Here is a 19,921-nt window from a genome sequence, read left to right as displayed (position 1 = left end):
AGAAATTACAATATTTAAAAATTTTAAATAAAAGTAATAAAACATGACTATATAAAGCTAAATTACCCTTTGTCCTCTCCCCACCCCATCTTTGTCTCATTTCTGTCTCTTTCCATGAGAGGCAACCTGTCGTGAATTTGATGTGCTTAACTCATAAAATTATTATTTCTAAAAACAATAGAACTTCTGTCTACTTAGCTAATTATAAATGTAAAAACAGAAGGTCTGAAAGACTGCTCTACAGATTTCTTTTAGATTAGTAAATTAATATAGCATAATGAACTTGAGAAACAACATTTTCTACCAAGTAGCTCTATAACCAAGTAGCTCTGTATTATATGTTACATAATATACGCTCTTTGTATCAGTATCAATTTGTCTAATTAGCAGCAGGCAACTAGGAAAGAAAAGGTTTGGAGAAAAGAACCTTATGAAAGAGAGTAAGGTTTAAATTGATGCCTTGAGGAATGTGGACAAAAGTGAGTCAAAGGATATCCTCTCTTGATCTTGGCTGAACCTGTAGTTAGGTCTCACAAATTTACTTTGATCTTTCTTTGCTTGGCTCTTATAGAAGCAATTCTTTGTTTCAAAATGAACAGGCAGTGCTCGCTTCGGCAGCACATATACTAAAATTGGAACAATACAGAGAAGATTAGCATGGCCCCTGCGCAAGGATGACACGCAAATTCGTGAAGTGTTCCGTATTTTTTAAAAAGTAACGGAATTGAGTTGTTTGTAGTGAGGTGGGTGGACCTAGAGTCTGTCATACAGAGTGAAGTAAGTCAGAAAGAGAAAAACAAATACCGTATGCTAACACGTATATATGGAATTTAAGGGAAAAAAAATGTCATGAAGAACCTAGGGGTAAGACAGGAATAAAGACACAGACCTACTAGAGAATGGACTTGAGGATATGGGGAGGGGGAAGGGTAAGCTGGGACAAAGTGAGAGAGTGGCATGGACATATATACACTACCAAAGGTAAAATAGATAGCTAGTGGGAAGTAGCCGCATAGCACAGGGAGATCAGCTAGGTGGTTTGTGGCCACCTAGAGGGGTGGGATAGGGAGGGTGGGAGGGAGGGAGACACAAGAAGGAAGAGATATGGGAACATGTATATGTATAACTGATTTACTTTGTTATAAAGCAGAAACTAACACACCATTGTAAAGCAATTATACTCCAATAAAGATGTTAAAAAAAAAACGAACAGGTACAATATACACAGTGGTCCCCCTTATCCTCAGTTTTACTTTGCGAGATAAACAAATTCATGCTAGTTTTACGGCCACAGTGCTTGATACAATGCTTAGTTAAGATGGAAAAGGCATTAAATTTGTACAATATTTTGAGAGAGAGACCACATTCACATAACTTTTATTACAGTATATTATTATTGCTCTATTTTATTATTAGTTGTTGTTAATCTCTTACTGTGCCTAATTTATAAATTAAACTTTATCCTAGGTGTGTATGTATAGGAAAAAGCATAGTATATCTAGAGTTCACTACTATTCATGGTTTTAGGCATCCGCTGGGGGGTCTTGGAACACATCCCACGTAGATAAGGGGGGACTCCATACTGTACTTGTAAATCTCAGTGTTTCAGGTATTGCCATTTTGAGACCCATATGGCAGGACAAAGTTCACTTTCCTAAAATTGTAATCAATTCTCCAAATATAAGTTATCTCATAAATTCCCATGTAAGAAAAGCTTTGGTCCCAGACATAATTTAAAAGACTCCTATTCATCTTGTTTTTAAACACTCCTGTAATTTTCATGGGCAATCACTGAACAAAGTTGAGTTGACTGAACAGAGAACTATATTCAGTAACTTATTTGAAATGTACTGTAATTAAGTCTGTTTTAGTTCTAACCTTACTAACATCATGGATAATACAAAAGGGGGGAAACGCAGCTTATCAAAGAAGAGACTCCGGAGATGGGATACAGTGAGTTTGAATCTCAGTGAAACATCCTGAGGATGTCAGCACATCAGCACTGTCAGTAATGAGAGAGATTTTACAAATACCTCATCTGAAGAGAATTACTCCATGGAATACATATGAGTATATATCTCTTCAGTGGATAAAGAGTTTATGTTTTTCTGTTGTTGGGATGGTACATTTTTTTAAACTGCATGATGAACACGAGATTTTATTTTGCTTCAAGTTTCATTTTTGCCCTTAAGAAGCACTCAAAATGCTATTCATACAGTAGTAGGTGTATTTGTAGTTTGTAGCATGCTTTCTTAGTTTCTCTTTCTGATAGTTTGCTGTTAGGGTATAAAAATGCAACCAAGTTTTTGCATATTGATTTTGTATCCTGCAACTTTACTGAATTTGTTTATTCTAACAGTTTTTAAATAAGTCTTTAGGGTTTTCTACATATAAGAGGATGTCATATGCAAACAAATAATTTCACTTATTCTTCTCTAATCTGGATGATGTTAGCTGTGGGCTTGTCATATATGGCCTTTATTATGTTGAGTATATCATCCCCTCTATACCTACTTTGTTGAGAGGTTTTTTTTTTTTAATCGCAAATGGATGTTGAATTTTGTCAAATGCTTTCTCTGCGTCTATTAAGATGATATTTTTATCCTTCATTATGTTAATGTGGTGTATCATATTGATTGATTTGTAGATGTTGAGCCATCCTTAAATCCCTGGATTAAATCCCACTTGATTATTATGTGTAATCCTTTTAATGTATTGTTGAATTTGGTTTGCTAATATTTTGTTGAGGATTTTTACATCCATGTGCATCAGGGATACTGGCCTGTAATTTTCTTTTCTTGTGGTGTCCTTGTCTGGCTTTGGTATCAGGGCAATGCTGGCCTCATAAAATTAGTTTAGAAGTGTTCCTTCCTCTTTTTATATTTCTCTTAAAGTTTAATTTGTTTTAAGTATCTCTTGGAAATATTTTTTTCCTTAAAATTTTCTAATTGCTAATTGCTTTGTATTCTCTTATTGATTTTGGTCTCTGTCTTCCATATATAGACTTCCTTTAGGTTATCTTGTCATCTCAGCTGGCTGTTCTTTTTTTAAAAAATATTTATTTATTTATTTGGTTGTGCCGGGTCTTGGTTGCGGCAGGCGGGCTCCTTAGTTGTGGCAGGCCAGCTCCTTAGTTGTGGCATGTGAACTCTTAGTTGCAGCATGCATGTGGGATCTGGTTCCCTGACCAGGGATCGAACCTGGGCCCCATGCGTTGGGAGCGTGGAGTCTTAACCACTGGGCCACCAGGGACGTCCCTCAGCTGGCTGTTCTTAAGATTGGGAGGCCTAAGCACAAGAATAGGAGTTTTGAGTTTCATTCTAGTATAACCTGGTTGCGTCATTTGTTAGGGAATCTTCTGACCCTAACCCAGATTCATAAAGAAAAGTTTTCTAATTTGTCTGGCTAAATAGAATGGAGGAAGAGGACCACTAATCTTAGAATTCAGCATTTACTTATGCATGAAGTCATTTAATCCCTTTGTTTTTCACTATGGTACTTATGCCCTTAACTGCCTGGTGTCCCCTAATCAAGAATCCCTGTTTTACCCTCTCCAGGGGATAAGTGGCAGACTTCTGCCAGGATTAGGGAACTAGGGAGAGACAGTCACCTAGGCATGTAGAACAGAGAGAGGGGACCTAGGGATCTAACAGCTTCTTAAACCGTTTTCACCCAGTTCTTATTTTATCCATCTCACTCCCCACTTACCTGCAGTTCTACAGGTACCTAAGTGTTGCCAGTTCTTGTTTGTTTAGAGGATTCTGTGGTATATATTGAGTTTGTTCTCAGCTTTCCTCACTGTTGGTTTTAGACTTGGCTTTCATCTGCTAAATCAGTTACCACTCTATCATCTACTTTCTGGTGTCCCAAAATCTGTTGTTGTTGTTTTCTTTTTCTCTTTGCCTTCTCACTCTTTGGGATTATGTATTTTAAAAAATTCCCCGTACTGGTGTTTTAGTGGAGTTTCTGGAGGGAGTAAATTGAATGTTCACGTTCAGTCTGCCGTCTTAGCCTGCCCTCTTAATATGATTTCTTTGGTAGAGAGGCAGCAGTACATAGTTGCTGAGAGTGTGAGTCATGGCACCAGACTGCTGGGGTTTGAACTCTGGCTCTGATACTTACTAGCTATTAGATTAACTTCTACATTCCTAATTTTCCTCATCTATAAAATGGGGACAATAATAATACCTACTTCATAGGCTGACTGGAGAATTAATTAGTTAATTAAAATTAATTTACTTACAGCACTTAGAGCAATGCCTAGCACATATACTCTGCCTTTGATAAGTATTTGTTATTATTTTCTTCCATCTCTTTTCTTTGTCCTCTTTTCCTGGAACTCCTGTTAGTCAAAAGTAATCTCCCTAGATTGGTTCTTTAACTATCTTTTCTTTCACTTTTCCATTTCATATTTAGTTCTACTTTCCTGAGGATTTTCACAACCTCTGTTTTATGCCTTATTTCAGCAATTATGTTTTAAGTATCAAATATCTCTTTTGATATCTGATTTTAATCTTTCATGATTTCCTTACATTTCTGATGACTGTTGATGGTCTGTATATATTTGTTTTAAACTGATGAGAAGCTTTTTAGGAGTAAGAAGATTTATTGTGAGTAGCCTCATTTGGGGATGGAGACATGGCCATACATCACTATGAGGAAGACTTTTCTCTAGGATTGCTCCGTTCCTCCAGAAAAAGACCTCACAAATTTCTTGCCCGGGCAATAAAATGCAAGTGTTTAAGGGTGGGGCGGGGTGGGTAGAGGAATGGTTAGAGGAATTAAAGTCCTGCCATTTGATATTTCGATAAATCCCTTTCTTTTTATTCTGTCTCACTTCTAGTCTCTACCTTGCCCAGTGTCTCCTGATCTAGAACACTCCTTTTCAATTTCTCTAGAGGTAAACTTTCATTCTCTTATCAGGGCTGGAGTATGTGCATTTAGCTGCTGGCATTCTATATGTGGGAGTGGGGAGGGGAATCAACAATTCACATACATACACTTTTTAAAAAAAAATTTTATTGGAGTGTACTTGATTTACAGTGTTGTATTAATTTCAGGCACATACATACACTTTCATCCTGTTTTTTCATTTTGTCCTTCCCCTCCACCCACTTGGTACTTCAAAGTCTGAGTGTTTCCCAGGTTCTTTGGGGGTGAATTGGCTCTCTTCTCACCAGTGACCCCCTGAGCTTACAGTTTCTTCCACCTGATAAATCACATACCACTCCTCCATTTGTTCTCCCTTTTCCAAAAGTGTATTGAAATATTTTATCTACTGTTGCCTTCTCTTTGGTTGCTTTCTCCTTGTGGATTTAAATCTTTTAATTCACTTTGCTGTCATTTTATAAGGAGAAGGGTTAAATGCATATACCTGATCTGCCATTTTTTAACCAGAAGTCATCAGATGAATGTTATTTTAAAAATATTTTATACTTGCTTTTAGTCATACTGCTTAATTATATAATGGATTGGCAATCTCTAACACCAGGAAAGAAAAGACCAATTTTCTTCCTATAGATGTAGAGGGTGGCTGCCATGACCTCACCTTCCTCCTTATAGCAAGCAAGTAGTAGTGAACAAACTCAGGTCATAGGATCCAGTGGAAAGAGTTTGAATTCTTACAGCCAGGGCAGGTTCCTCTACCTACAGATAGTTCACTGGAGCTTGACTTCTCCATCTCTGCCAGGAACAGGTTTTACTCAACCACAATTCTATTTCCTTTACTTCCCCTCTTCCTCTCATCAATTCTAATTCTTGGCATTCATTGAGGGCTCCTCTTTTCTGACACATAAGAAAGATAAGGTCCCACCTTGGCAACTCTAAACAATATGTGGTATATCCATATAATAGACTACTATTTAGCAATTAAAACGAAAGTGGTATGTCCATGTAATGTAATACCATTTATCAGTAAAAAGGAACAAACTATTGATACATACCTCACCATGAAAGAACTTCAAAAATATTATACTAGGGACTTCCCTGGCAGTTCAGTGGTTAATACTCTGCGCTTCCACTTCAGGGTGCACAGGTTCGATCCCTGGTCCGGGAACTGAGATCCCACATGCAGTGCAGCGCAGCCAAAAAAATAAAAGAGTTGTTTTCCAAGGTGACCAATGAGCTATTTTTAAAAATTGAAAAAGCTTTTAGGGCCTCCCTGGTGGCGCAGTGGTTGAGAGTCCGCCTGCCGATGCAGGGGACACGGGTTCGTGCCCCGGTCTGGGAGGATCCCACATGCCGCGGAGCGGCTGGGCCCGTGAGCCATGGCCGCTGAGCCTGCGTGGCCAGAGGCTGTGCTCCGCAACGGGAGAGACCACAACAGTGAGAGGCCCGCATACCGCAAAAAAAAAAAAAAAAAAAAAAAAAAAAAAAAAGCTTTTAATTTTTTTTTTTTTTTTTTTTGTGGTACGCGGGCCTCTCACTGTTGTGGCCTCTCCCGTTGCGGAGCACAGGCTCCGGACACGCAGGCTCAGTGGCTCACGGGCCCAGCCGCTCCGCGGCATGTGGGATCTTCCCGGAGCGGGGCACAAACCCGTGTCCCCTGCATCGGCAGGCGGACTCTCAACCACTGTGCCACCAAGGAAGCCCCCCAAAGGTTTTAATTTTTAAAAGCTATTCTTTCACTAGGTGAAAGAATCCAGATGCAAAGGATAAATAATTGTGATTATGTTTATATTAAATGTCCAGAAGAGACAAATCTAGAGAGAATGGCTTGACTGTTGGTGGGGGAGGCTGTGTGTGTATAAAGGCAAAGGGTGTGAGGGAGCTCTTGTGCTGTGAGCCTAAATTGCTCTAAAAAATCGTCTGTTAAAATGTAAATTCGAAAGGTCTTAAAATGGGATTTACACTTTAAATTATAGAAATGTAACCATTGCATATATAAAGCTCTTTGTATCCTGGCTAGCAAATTTAAACAAAATTATTATAGCATATAATTATTAATTTTTAGATTAACTTGTAGAGGTTTAGGTTTATTGATCTTATAAGTGAGACCTTCTTTTAATATAATTATTTGGGGACTTCCCCTGGCGGTCCAGTGGTTAAGACTCCAGTGCAAGGGGCACAGGTTCGATCCCTGGTTGGGGAACTAAGATCCCATGTGCCACACTGCCGGGGTCAAAAAATAATTATTATTTGGATTCATTTCATTCATAATTCATCAAATGTTTATTGAGTATCTTTTATGTGCTAGTACTAGTCTAGATCCTAAGGATATAGCCCTGAACAAAAACAAAGAACGCCTCTTCTTTCCAGGAACTTAAGTTCATTCTAATGGGCAAAAGACAGAAAATAAACACTAAATATTTCAGTCAGGTGGTTTTCATAAGTGCTATAAAGAAAAAAATAAAGGCAAGATAAAGGACTAGAGAATGATGGTGTAGGGGTGCATAGGGAGTTTGATTATTTTTTTGTAAGTTAATCAAGGAAACTCTCTCTGATAAGATCAAGTAGATATCTGAAATAAGTGAAGGAGTGAGTGATGTAGGTATCTGGGTGAAAAGCTTTCTAGGCAGAAGAGTCAAGGAGTTCAGGGACAGTGAGGTGAGAGAATGCTTATTAGTAGGTTTGAGGAACAGCAGAGAGATTTGTGTGACTTAGAGTGAAGTGAAAGAAAGAGTATAAGAAGACAAGGTCAGAGAGGTGGCAGGGAATTAGATCAAATAGGGTCTTATAAACCACCATCAGAATTTTGAATTTTTCCCTGAATGAGATGGGAAGGCAATAGAGGGTTTTGAGCAGAGGAAGGACATGATCTGATTTATTTTTTAGCGAATCACTTTGGATGCTGTGGGGAAACTAGAGTATGAAGGAAAAAAGGTAGAAAAAGTGAGAGCAGTTTATAGGCTAACACAGTTGCCCAAGTGAGAAATGATGGTGGCTTAGACCAAAGAGGTAATCTTGGATGCAGTAAGAAAAGGTCAAGTTCTGCATATATTTTGAAGGAAGAAACAGTAGGATTTGTTTATGTGGTATATGAGAAAGGAAAAGAGTCAAGGATAAATCCAAGGAGTTTGGTTTTAGCAATTTGAAGAATGAAATTGCCATTTACTAAGATGGAGAAGGCTTGGGGAAAAAGCAGGCTTAAATTTAAGGGAAAATCAAGAGGTTGGTTTTGGACACATTCAGATGTGGCACCTATCTGAGTAGAAATACTGAGTATGTGTGGTTGGATATAAGAACCTGAAGTTCAGAAGAGAGGTATGACTGGAGATACAAATTTAAGCATTATCTATAAGTGAGTGAAATCCATGGAACTGGCTTTACAATTACTATCTATTACAAAAATGAAAACTTGTACTATTTTTTCTTGCATTATGGGATGTTGATCTCTTGTTCTCTTCTGACCTCTTTAAACAGTGATTTTCATCCTTACTGCTTTTCTGTATTTTTAAATAGAATTTGAAATTATCAGAAGACTTTTATCTGTTAGCATTGTCAATCTCATTAGCTTCTGAAAACTATCTACCCAAACTATAAATGAATATTTAAAATGTGTAAGATGTAGCTCTTAATTGTAGAACTGTTGAATATAATTTAAAAGATGCAGGCCATTTACCAAAGGTGGAAAACGTGGCATTATAAACTTAAAATATAACATTTTTCAATCAGATAAGGATTTATGACATCATGACCCAAGTGTGTATGTGTTCTTTTAGGTTCATTTTGGTTTTTCGTTTTCTTTATTCTAATGAAAGAAAATGTGAATTTTTAAAGTATGTGCTTCAAAGCTATTGGTATAATTAATTACATGAAATGTAAATGTTAAGAAAAGTCTTCATAAAGTATTAAACAGTACAACTCACTTGTTCTACCTTTCTGTAAAGATTAACCTTATAGCAACAAGACTGTTAAAGGATATTACCTGTTTCTTTTTTATTATAATGAGCTACTTTGTGTGTGGGATCTTCTATGTTTTTTGCTCATTGGAATCACTTTGGGAAAGTAATAGTTCAGTTCTGTTAACTGATTGAGGAAACTGTTAAAAATAATCTTGGGATTTTTCTAATGCATAGTTTTTACCATACTGCTTTTACCATTATCCACAATAATACCTTGTAGAAATAACTAAATGAGTAAAATTATGCCACATCTGCTTCTGTAAATTTCTACTCCATCTCTTAAGTGGTTGCAAATATTTTAGCTATCTTTAAAGCAAGGTCTTTTTGCCCCCTACTAGAAACTTCAAAATGCCTCATAATATCTATGCTATTTAAAGTCTTTAAAGACTGTAAGTATGCATAATAAGCTGTCAGTTATCTTTATTATAGTTAATTATTCGTTACTTATTCAAGACAAGGTACTATGCTATGTGTATCTAATCAAAGTAGTCAGTGGTTCCTATAAATAACTTTTATTCAAAGAAATATTTTGTTAACTAATGAATACACGCAAATGCACACACACACTGTTGATTCTCATTATTCACAGTAGTTATGTTCTATAAAGTCACCACAAACACTGAATTAGTGAATAATGAGCCATATTTCCTAGGGGAAATAGAGAGTTAGGTTCCTGTGAGCCTCTCACAACGTTTTCATCAACCATTCGATACACCTCATTTTATGTGTGTTTGCGTTGATTCATTAACATTGAACTTACAGCCAACAGCACTATAACTCACGCCTGAATGAAGGTTATCGAATATGCTTGTTTTCTCCATAAGCACAACACAACCTTCCTGTGCTTAGGAACACTGGTTAGCACTTCAGCACTATGCTTGAGGACCATTTTAAACAGCAGAATCACCAACACAAAGCACAAAAATGAGACAGATGTGGCAGTAAATAGACTGTGAAAAGAACACTTTTTTAACAGTATGAAAGCTGAAACAAGAAGGCAGAGTAGTGAGTATTGCCTTGCTTGACCTCATCTTGGAGTGCGTGCTTGAGGCAACTCAAATTTTTTGTCACTCTGTGTATGTCCATAAATGACTGAGAAAACAGTAACTTCAGGGTTACAAATAAATTTTAGTGAGTACACAGGTGGATTTGCAAATAGAGACCCTGAATAATATGGACCTTATATATATATATTTTTTTTTTTCATTCCTGCCTGAAGCACATCTTCCTTTCTTTTCTATCTCTTGACCTTCTACTCATTATTCAAGTTCCATCTTAAAGATTATCCTATCTCTGAAACCTTTCCCAGCTCTCTCAGACAGAATTAGCCTTCCCTCCAGTACTCATGCAGTGATCTCATATCGCCTTGTACATTTTTATAACATCTATTACATTTTATGTTAATATTTTTCAGGATTCTTTAGGCTATGAGCTCCTGAAGAACAGGGATCCTTTCTCATTCATTTCTGTATCCTTAGTACTTAACATAGGGTCTTTCACATAGTTAAAATTAAATAAATTGTAATTGAATAACTCAATTAAATCTCTCTGCAAATGGGTCTGTCTTAATTCAAAATTGCAGACTATATTGAAGTGGAAATCGTTACATTTTATACCAGTGAATATCTCTTGTTATCTCTATTTTTATTGGTTCTTTTTTCATTTGGATGAAGCTGCTGTATTTGGAAAGGCATGAATAATGAACCAATCAGGTTTTTTTTTTTATTACCTTTTAAAGTTCTGTGCAAACATGGACTTACTGAGCACAGTAATGCACTAGGCTCTGTATCAAACTATCCTGATTCTAAACTGCAGAGGAGAAGGTTTATACTCAGGAAAAAATTAGGATACATGCTTATGCTAGATTTTGATTTTGAAATTTCCAAAAATACAGACTAGTATTGAAAAACGAACAAAGCAAAACCCCATAAACCCATGACCCATATTTAATGTTTTGCTATATTTATTTAAAGATTTTTTTAAAACTAAGCCTTGCAAATCTAAGTTGAAGGTCCTCTACATGCCCTTCCTTAATCCTGTGCCTGCCCCTTCCCTCCCACTGAAGCACTTCCCTGAATTTTGTATTTATCTTTCCCAGATAAGCCTTATATATGGGTAGATTTTAGGATGCTAGGGATCCTTCAGTGGTTTTGTGTTTGTTTGATTTTTAACAAAATATCATTCATTTAGTCTAGCATGTGGGATGAAAGTAGTCTTGTCGTCAGTTTCTATGTATACGCCTTTCTAGGGAACACTTAATGAGATTGCATTTTTCTCCCACACCTTCAGATGTTTTGTTTGTAATCCCTTAATCTAAATTATAAATTTATCTTGCAGTATTATACTTCTTATGATGAGGAACTTTTTATTAACAGCCATAATCAGTTCTGCTCATAAAGCCATCATTGTTTTGCTTCCAAAAAAAACTTTTTAGACTTCCAAAATGCAACAATTTCAATCATTCCGCTATAGGGGCTGTGAAGCACAAATAATACAAAAATGAACAATGAAAAACGTATACTAAAGTATATTAGAAACACACAGATTCATATTGTCATGTTTAGTTAGATAATTTATACCAAAAATTCATATTTTAAAAAATGTAATATTATTTTATTTCTGATAAATCTGACTTTGAATTGCCCAACCTGGTAAGATGGTGAGTCATATTAGTCATCATGGGAGCCCATGGAGAAGAATGAGGCTCACTTTCTTTCCTTCCTTTCTCCTCCCCGACCTAAGAATTTAAGGGCCTTTTAAAAGAAAACAAAGTGGGATGGGCTCACTTGTCTGCAGTTTATCATGATCCTAACTGCTATTCTTTTTTTTCCCCCATAACCTTTTAAATTTATTTATTTTTGGCTGAGTTGGGTCTTTTGTTGCTGCGCGCGGGCTTTTCTCTAGTTGCGGTGAGCGGGGGCTACTCTTCGTGGCGGTGCACTGGCTTCTCACTGCGGTGGCTTCTCTTGTCGTGGAGCACGGGCTCTAGGCGCATGGGCTTCAGTAGTTGTGGCACGTGGGCTCAGTAGTTGTGGCTCTTGGGCTCTAGAGCGCAGGCTCAGTAGTTGTGGCACATGGGCTTTGTTGCTCCGCGGCATGTGGGGTCTTCCCACAGCTGGGCTCGAACCCGTGTCCCCTGCATTGGCAGGCAGATTCTTAACCACTGCGCCACCAGGGAAGCCCCTAACTGCTATTCTTATTTAAAAAGCCCATATGTTCCTTAAAGTAAGACGACATTACTGCTTTTCGGCCAAGTTTGTGCATGAGAGTCTCTGCTGATTTTGAGCTCCCCCAGGACCTAGAGTATAGCCTCCCAAGGTGCTTCGTGTAGCCATTCTTCTTGGTGGTCCTGCTATTTCCTTGAAGCACTGCTATGCAGTAGGATTCAGGCATCTGCTGTGCCTGATATTGCTGAACCTTTTCCATTCTGGGGAAATTGCCTTTGGGAGGCTTTTTCCCAGTGTCCCTGACAGGCTTCAGAAGCTTTGCCTTTAAATCAAACTCCCAAAAATGAAAGTTAGAAGGCAGATTATCCATGAGTAACTTCTATTTTCCATTCAGTAAAGATCTTCCGTTAAATACGGAGCCCAAAGACCTGGCTACCTATTTAGAATGGGGAAGGAAGAAATAAATGGCGAATAAAATGCAAATGAAAATCTTAATAAGTTACCCTGAAACTCTTACATGTTCATCCATAGATGTAGAGATGCCACCCCATCCTTCTGCCTAGGGTTAATTATTAGCTTGTTCAGTTTTTATTGAGCACTTGTGAATAATGGAAACATGAGTAATAAAATGAGTAAGTTGTATATTCTATTTGTCTTGCTGTAAAAATCAGAGTAAAGCATCCTATTACATAGGCTTTTTTCCCCTCAGTTATTTAGAAGGCAAATAATATCTCCCAAATAAAATATTATTGTATATTTTAATAGACATTAAGGAATGATAAAGTACCACAGATCTATAATGAGTCCATAAAACCCAGATCTGTTACGTATCATTATGACTTTTACTTGAGCTTGAAATAATTTCAAGAACACTTAACAGGGACTTCCCTGGCAGTCCATTGGTTAAGACTTTGCGCTTCCACTGCAGGGGGCATGGGTTCAGTCCCTGGTTGGGGAACTGGGGAACTAAGATCCTGCATGCCTCGCGGTGTGGCCAAAAAAAAAAAAAAAAAAAAAAAGACTGGAGAATTTAAGAACACTCAACAATCATTATTGAGGCCTATACAATTCTGAGAGCTGAGATAGAATAAATTTGAGTACACTATGTCTTTACCCTTAAGAATCTTACAGACTAGTGAAAACTATACAAGCAAATAAATAATTCTAGTGTAATAAATGAAGAAGATGCTATGAAGGTATACAAGTAGAAAGAAAGGAGTCAAAGAAGTTTCCTGAAGCAGGTAATGCTTTAAATGAGTTTTGTAAAGCCCAGTAAGGGTTGTTGACTAAGTGAAGAAGAAAAGAAAGGTGGTTCAAGCTGAGGAAATGACATCTATGAGTTTGTGTTAACATAAAAACAACAACAACAACACACAGTTATGGCTGCCTCTACTGTGTAAGTAGTTCCATGTGACTGGAGCAAAGGGTGCATGAGAGGGATAGGTTGAAGGCAGAGAGCATGGACCAGATATGATACATCAAGGTGTCTGGGGGCCTTTTGTCTACTTCTCCAGTAATCTTCCCACTGAAGACCTCCTTAGAGAAGTAAAGCTGGAAGAATTTTATTAAACTGCCTTCCTTTCCTATTTTGTTAAGTTTACCTTAACTCTTAGGTAGCTACCTGTAAGTTCCTAATACAGTGCTATCCCATGGGGGAGCTATCTCTTAGCACCATAATGACATACAAGTAAGAGCTACCTTGATATTTTATTATCTTGTTGCTAATTATCTATTACTTTTCACTATACATAATTTAATTCTATCAAACCACTACTGGCAACTGTGTTATTGAGTATTTGAAGTAATGGTGTTGTTACTCAGTAGAACGGAATAAAGGAGAAGAAAAAAGTGAAGAAAAGCAGTTAAAAGAATGGTTTTTATTAAACAGCAAGATCAGTTATAAACCTACACTATGAAAGTGACAACATTTATGTGAATACTTGAGGATAATTTTGAATAATCAGTCATTCTGCACTAACAATTTGTTTTCTCTAGCTAGCGATGAAGTACAGTTTCTTTGCAGTTTATTCTAAAGGTAGCTCTAGTAACCAGATACAGCCAAATGTCATACAATAAAAGTCAATTACAACTAGGAAGTATTTAAAAAACTTCAGCCGTTGAAAAAGCTAGTATAATTGTAACTGTTAGTCTGCCAAGAAGTGTACTAATTAGCCTCTGCCCTCATTGAAAGCAAGCAGGGTTAATGTCTTTGGCTTCATTAATTAATGTTTATAAATGGTATGCCTACTTTTCTGATTATAGCTAGAGGGAAGGTAAGGGAGACCATAGCTATGATGTTGCTTTAACTAGATAAAGTGGTTAACAATTGAGATAAGGTGAGAAACTATTAAAATTCTTAGAGAACTGAATAAATTTTGATACTCAATCTATATTTTTAAGAAATGTCCTTCATTTTACATTATGTATGTCTTATCTATGTGTATTTTATTATTTTATATAAAACACCAACAGCTAGAGTTCTAATTCTTATTTTTACTATGATTTTTTTTTAACTTTTTGTTTTTTGGCCGAGCCTCCTGGCTTGCAGGATCTTAGTTCCCCAACCAGGGATTGAACCCGCACCCTAGGCAGTGAAAGCACGGAGTCCTAACCACTGGACCACCAGGGAATTCCCTTTACTATGATTTTTATAATGAGCATATTAATACTTTTATAATAAAAAACAAGATATTTCCATTTTGATAAAAAAGATGACAGTTTAAACTGAGGTGAAACTTTTCAATTCGCTATATAAATCAAAACTTCAAAATTATATTGTTGAAATTCAATAAGATAAGTTGGAGTTGAGACATTTCTCACTAGTTCAACAAGTAAATATAAAATTTGCATTGCCCAAAATCCTAGTGCCTCTGTTTTAATTTTTATTATTATTATTTTTTAATTGAAGTATAGTTGATTTACAATGTTGTGTTAGTCTCAGGTGCATAGCAAAGTGATTCATATATATATTTTTTTCAGATTTTTTCCACTATAGGTTATTATAAAATATTGAATATAGTTCCCTGTGCTATACAGTAGGTCCTTGTTGTTTATCTATTTTATATATAGTAGTGTGTATCTGTTAATCCCAAACTCCTAATTTATCCCTCCCCCTGCCCCGCCTTCCCCTTTGGTAATCATAAGTTTGTTTTCTATGTCTGTGAGTCTGTTTCTGTTTCGTAAATAAGTTCATTTGTATCATTTTTTAAGATTCTACATATAAGTGATATCATATGATATATTTGTTTTTCTCTATCTGATTTACTTAGTATGATAATCTCTATGTCCATCCATGTTTCTGCAAATGGCATTATTTCATTCTTTTTTATGGTTGAGTAATATTCCATTGCATATGTATACCACATCATCTTTATCGATTCATCTGTCCATGGACATTTAGGGTTGCTCGCATTGTCCCGGCTACTGTAAATAGTGCTGTAATGAACATTAGGGTGCATGTATCTTTTCGAATTATGGTGTTCTCCAGATATATGCCCAGGAGTGGGATTGCTGGATCATATGGCAACTTTATTTTTAATTTTTTGAGGAACTTCCGTACTGTTTTCCATAGTGGGTGTACCAATTTATTTTCCCACCAACAGTGTAGGAGGGTTCCCTTTTCTCCACACCCTCTCCAGCATTTATTTGTGGACTTTTTAATGATGGCCATTTTGACAGGTGTGAGGTGGCACCTCATTGTAGTTTTGGTTTGCATTTCTCTAATAATTAGCGATGTTGAACATCTTTTCATGTGCCTGTTGTCCATCTGTATGTCTTCTTTGGAGAAAAGTCTATTTAGGTCTTCTGCCTATTTTTTGATTGGATTGTTTGTTTTCTTGATATTGAGCTGTATGAGCTGTTTGTATATTTTGGAAATTAATCCCTTTTTTTAAAATGGCATTGGTTGGGGCTTCCATGGTGGCGCAGTGGTTGAGAATCTGCCTGCTAATGCAGGGGACACGGGTTCGAGCCCTGGTCTGGGAGGATCCCACATGCCGCAGAGCAACTAGGCCCGTGAGCCACAACTACTGAGCCTGCGCGTCTGCAGCCTGTGCTCCGCAACAAGAGAGGCCGCGATAGTGAGAGGCCCGCGCACCGCAATGAAGAGTGGTCCCCGCTTGCCACAACTAGAGAAAGCCCTTGCACAGAAACGAAGACGCAACACAGCCAAGAATAAATAAATTAATTAATAAACTCCCACCCCCAACATCTAAAAAAAGGCATTGGTTGCTGTGACTTGTTAGCCAGCAAACACCCTTTGCCACATCGTGAGGAACAAATAGTAATGATCACTTAAACTTGTAGTGCTTGAGGTACATCAGATATAACGTAGTTGTTTTTTGTTTGGCTGCACTACATGGCATGTGGGATCTTAGTCCCCTGACCAGGAATCGAACCTGCACCCCCTGCAGTGGAAGCGCAGACTCTTAACCACTGGACCTCCAGGGTAGTCCCTAACTTTGTTTTTATTATATATCCAAACTGGGAGAGGGTGACTATCAACTTTTAATCATTATAATATGAGAAAGAGATGTCATACAGGTGAGTTGAATTCAGATATAACTGGATGACTTTATTTCCCCTTTTTGTATCAGCCTACTCTTATATGTTGCATGTCATTAACTGGTCTAGTATATATTTACAGATCAACCTTGAATTTGCTTCTGTAGGAATATAGTTGCTTAACTATGCTTAACATATGGATTTACCTTCCTCTAGGCACTCTCATGAGAAACAGCAGTTTAAGGAACTGCTAATGAGCAAATATCCTCTTAGCCCCAGTTCTTACCATTTCTGCCTCTCAGCTGCCAAAGTGTTACCTCTGTCCAAAGATCTTGTAATTACCCGAAATTGCCCTGCCTCCAAAATTGTTAATTCAGACATTCCATTCATCAACCACATCCTCCTATTCTCCAAATGCATTTGTTCAAGCACCCTACTGCAACAGTTCTTTGATTTCATTAACACCTTCATTCAATTGGTTCCCTTTTATTTTTACTCTCAAATTTATTCAACTTAGATTTTACCATTCTTCATTATAATCATGCTCTTGTATATACGATCAGGTCCTTTGCCCTTCTTTGTATACCATCTGCCTAGCAAAACCCTACCCCCACTTTCTCTGTGACTACTTGCAAACAACTGAGCAGTGCTCAAGAAAAATCCATAACCAGGCTTGTGGGCTCACTGTAAAATCATGATAAACAACCTCAGCTGAGTAGCTATTAACTCATTTTCTCTAGTAAGTTCACTCTTCCGCACTGCATATTTTCTATTTCATACTTTTTTGTCTGCTTAGACTTCCCGATGCCCTCTCCCTCCTTACCGCAGCTTGTCTCATAATTCATAGAGAAAATAGGAAAGACTGAATGAAAATTTCCTTTTCTCAGAGACAGGAGTTCTACAGGCTCATCTGCATCTATCTTCTCCTCCTGTCCTCCTGTCCAAGACTGACCTCTCCACCTGTGACCTAAATTACATCTTTTTCTGCTTGCTTAGAGAGAGGTCTAATTCCATATGCTACTGTCTCTTCTGCATCTTTAGCTTCTCCTTTTTTTTTTTTTTTTTACACTGGCTCTTTATTATCAGTATTCAAAGATATCACTTTAGTCTCTCCCATCTTTAAAAAAAGCCCTCTTCTAATTACTATTATCACACTTTTTTTCTTCTTTATAGCCAAACTTCTCAAAAGATTCGTCTCTATATCCTCACTTCTCACTGTTCTAAATTTTTTGAAAACAATTTTTAAAGTTTTATTTTGACGAACAGAGTTTTTAACTTTAATATGATCAAATGTGTTAAACCTTTAAGATTAGAGTTTTGTGTGTCCTGTTTAAGAAAACTGTCTACACCAAGGTCCTGAAGATTGATTTTCTAATTTTAAACTACTGTTGTTTTCTGGAATAATTTTAACTTAGTTATTGTGTATTATTTAATTTGCTAATATTTTCTTTTGTACTTTTACAAAAATAGCCTGTATTTCCTTTTCTTTTACTGTCTTCTAATTTTGTTAGATTTTTGGTATCTAAGTTGTCCCTTTATAAAGAGAATTGGGATTTATTTCCTCTTTTTCTATCCTCTAGAATAGTTTGTGTAAGATTGGTGTTAATTTTTTCCTAAATGTTAGATTTAATTGTTGAAGCCACCTGGACTGGAATTTTTCATGGGAAAGTTTTAAATTATGAATTCAGATTCTTTAATAGATTAAGGTCTATTCAGAATTTCTGTTCTATTTCTTCTTACAGAGTTTTGATAGGTTGTATTTTTCTAAGAGTTTATTTACTTTACCTAAATTTTAAAACATTAGCACCGGTTTTTCTTAAAATCCTTTTGGTTATTTGCTAACCTGTATGATTTAAACTCTATACTATTTTTCATTCCTGTTATCAGTAATTTATGCTTTCTTTCTTTTTGCCACACCAGGGTTGATAAATTTTATTAGTCTTTTTTTTAAACTAGACTTTTCATTGTCTTAGTTGATCTTTGTTGTTGTATGTTTATTTTTTTCATTCATTAATTTCTTTTTTCTTTCTAATATATGCATTTTATGAATTTCTTCTAAGTGTGGCTTTAACTGTGTCCCACAAATTTTGACATATAGTGTTTTCATTATCATTAGTTCAAAGTATTCTGTTTTCCACTGTGATTACATTTTGACCCATGGATCATATAGAAGCAAATTATACAATTTTCAAACAAATGGTGACTTTCTAGTTATCTCTTAAAGATTGATTTTTAGCTTAAGTTCACTGTGCTCTGAGAACATATTCTGTGTGATTTCTAACACAGGTTGTTGGAGCCTAAGTGAGGTGAGGAGAGTATCCATGTAGAGGAGCAATGTGATGTCAGGTTTTGAGGGTATCTGCATTGGTGGGGGGAAATCTATGTAGAGAGGTGATCCAAGTGGAGTAAGGAGAGCATCTATGTGGGAGGGTGGCCTAGAGTACGGAGAAACATGTTTGTGTGAGATCATGGAAGCAGTAGCTCTGTCCCATTGTGGAATGTCAAAGCCCAAACAGCATGAGGAAGGTGTCCACGTCAGAGGCGTCTTGGCACAGGTTGTTAGAACTTGAATCAGGTGAAGTGGGTATCCACATAAAAGGGCATCCTGGCATTGATTGTTGGAGCCCAAGTGAGGTAAGGAGGGTGTCCATAAGCAGGGGAGAGGGCCGTTGGTGGATGGTGTGTGGTGGGGTATGTAAGAGCCTAAAAAGAGTGAAGAGGGATTCCATGCAGGAAGGTAATAGTGTCATCACATTATGAGTGTTAGAGACTAACCTAGGGTTAGGAGAGTATTTGTAGAGAGTGGAGGCACCTCTGACCAAGTGAGGGGCATTGGTGTCCAAGCAGGATGAGGAGAGCAAGCACTGGAGCAAGGTAGGGGTGGGATAACGGTAATGGGGAATTGACTGCGTACAAGAGGATTGTTCATATTAAGGATATATTAAAGATAATAGGTAAATATATTAAGGGTAGTAGGAACCAAGTTTCTTACTGTCGGAATAGAGAATTAGACATATGGAAAGGAAGAAACCTAGAATGAGCTTTGTAGTGTTAAGTTGGAATTAGAGATTATCAGTGTGAACACATGGTTTTCTGTATCTGTGGACATATATATAGAAATAGAGATGAAATGTGTGTATGTGTGTGTTCGTGTGCACACAGATATACATGTATATTTTTTCATACATATATTCTCTAGCTGTGTCTACTGAGAAGGCCTGGAGGTAATTATATCCAATATCGGTGAGCACAACTAGTGCCAAAATAAGAGTTTCTGAATACTGTTACCCACTAAAAGGAACCAGAGTTACCTGTAAGAGTTGCTGATTCCAAGTTGGGGAAAGGGTATAAAAGTCGATCCTAGAATATGTTGTGCCTGAAAATAAGAAGATGCTCAAAGAATGATGG

General features: G+C 37.0%; 1 protein-coding gene and 1 non-coding gene across 2 annotated transcripts in view; both read left to right on the top strand.

Moving 5' to 3' along the window:
• PPM1E (protein phosphatase, Mg2+/Mn2+ dependent 1E) overlaps window positions 1-19,921 on the top strand; it is a 196,518-nt gene that overhangs the window by 100,745 nt on the left and 75,852 nt on the right. The window lies entirely within an intron of this gene.
• LOC132415590 (U6 spliceosomal RNA) lies at window positions 603-709 on the top strand. Its single transcript, XR_009517313.1, has one exon. It is a non-coding gene; the product is annotated as a U6 spliceosomal RNA (small nuclear RNA).

The sequence above is a fragment of the Delphinus delphis genome, chromosome 19 (genome assembly GCF_949987515.2).
Source record: "Delphinus delphis chromosome 19, mDelDel1.2, whole genome shotgun sequence".
Lineage (NCBI taxonomy): Eukaryota > Metazoa > Chordata > Mammalia > Artiodactyla > Delphinidae > Delphinus > Delphinus delphis.
This window is presented reverse-complemented; position numbering and strand designations above follow the sequence as displayed.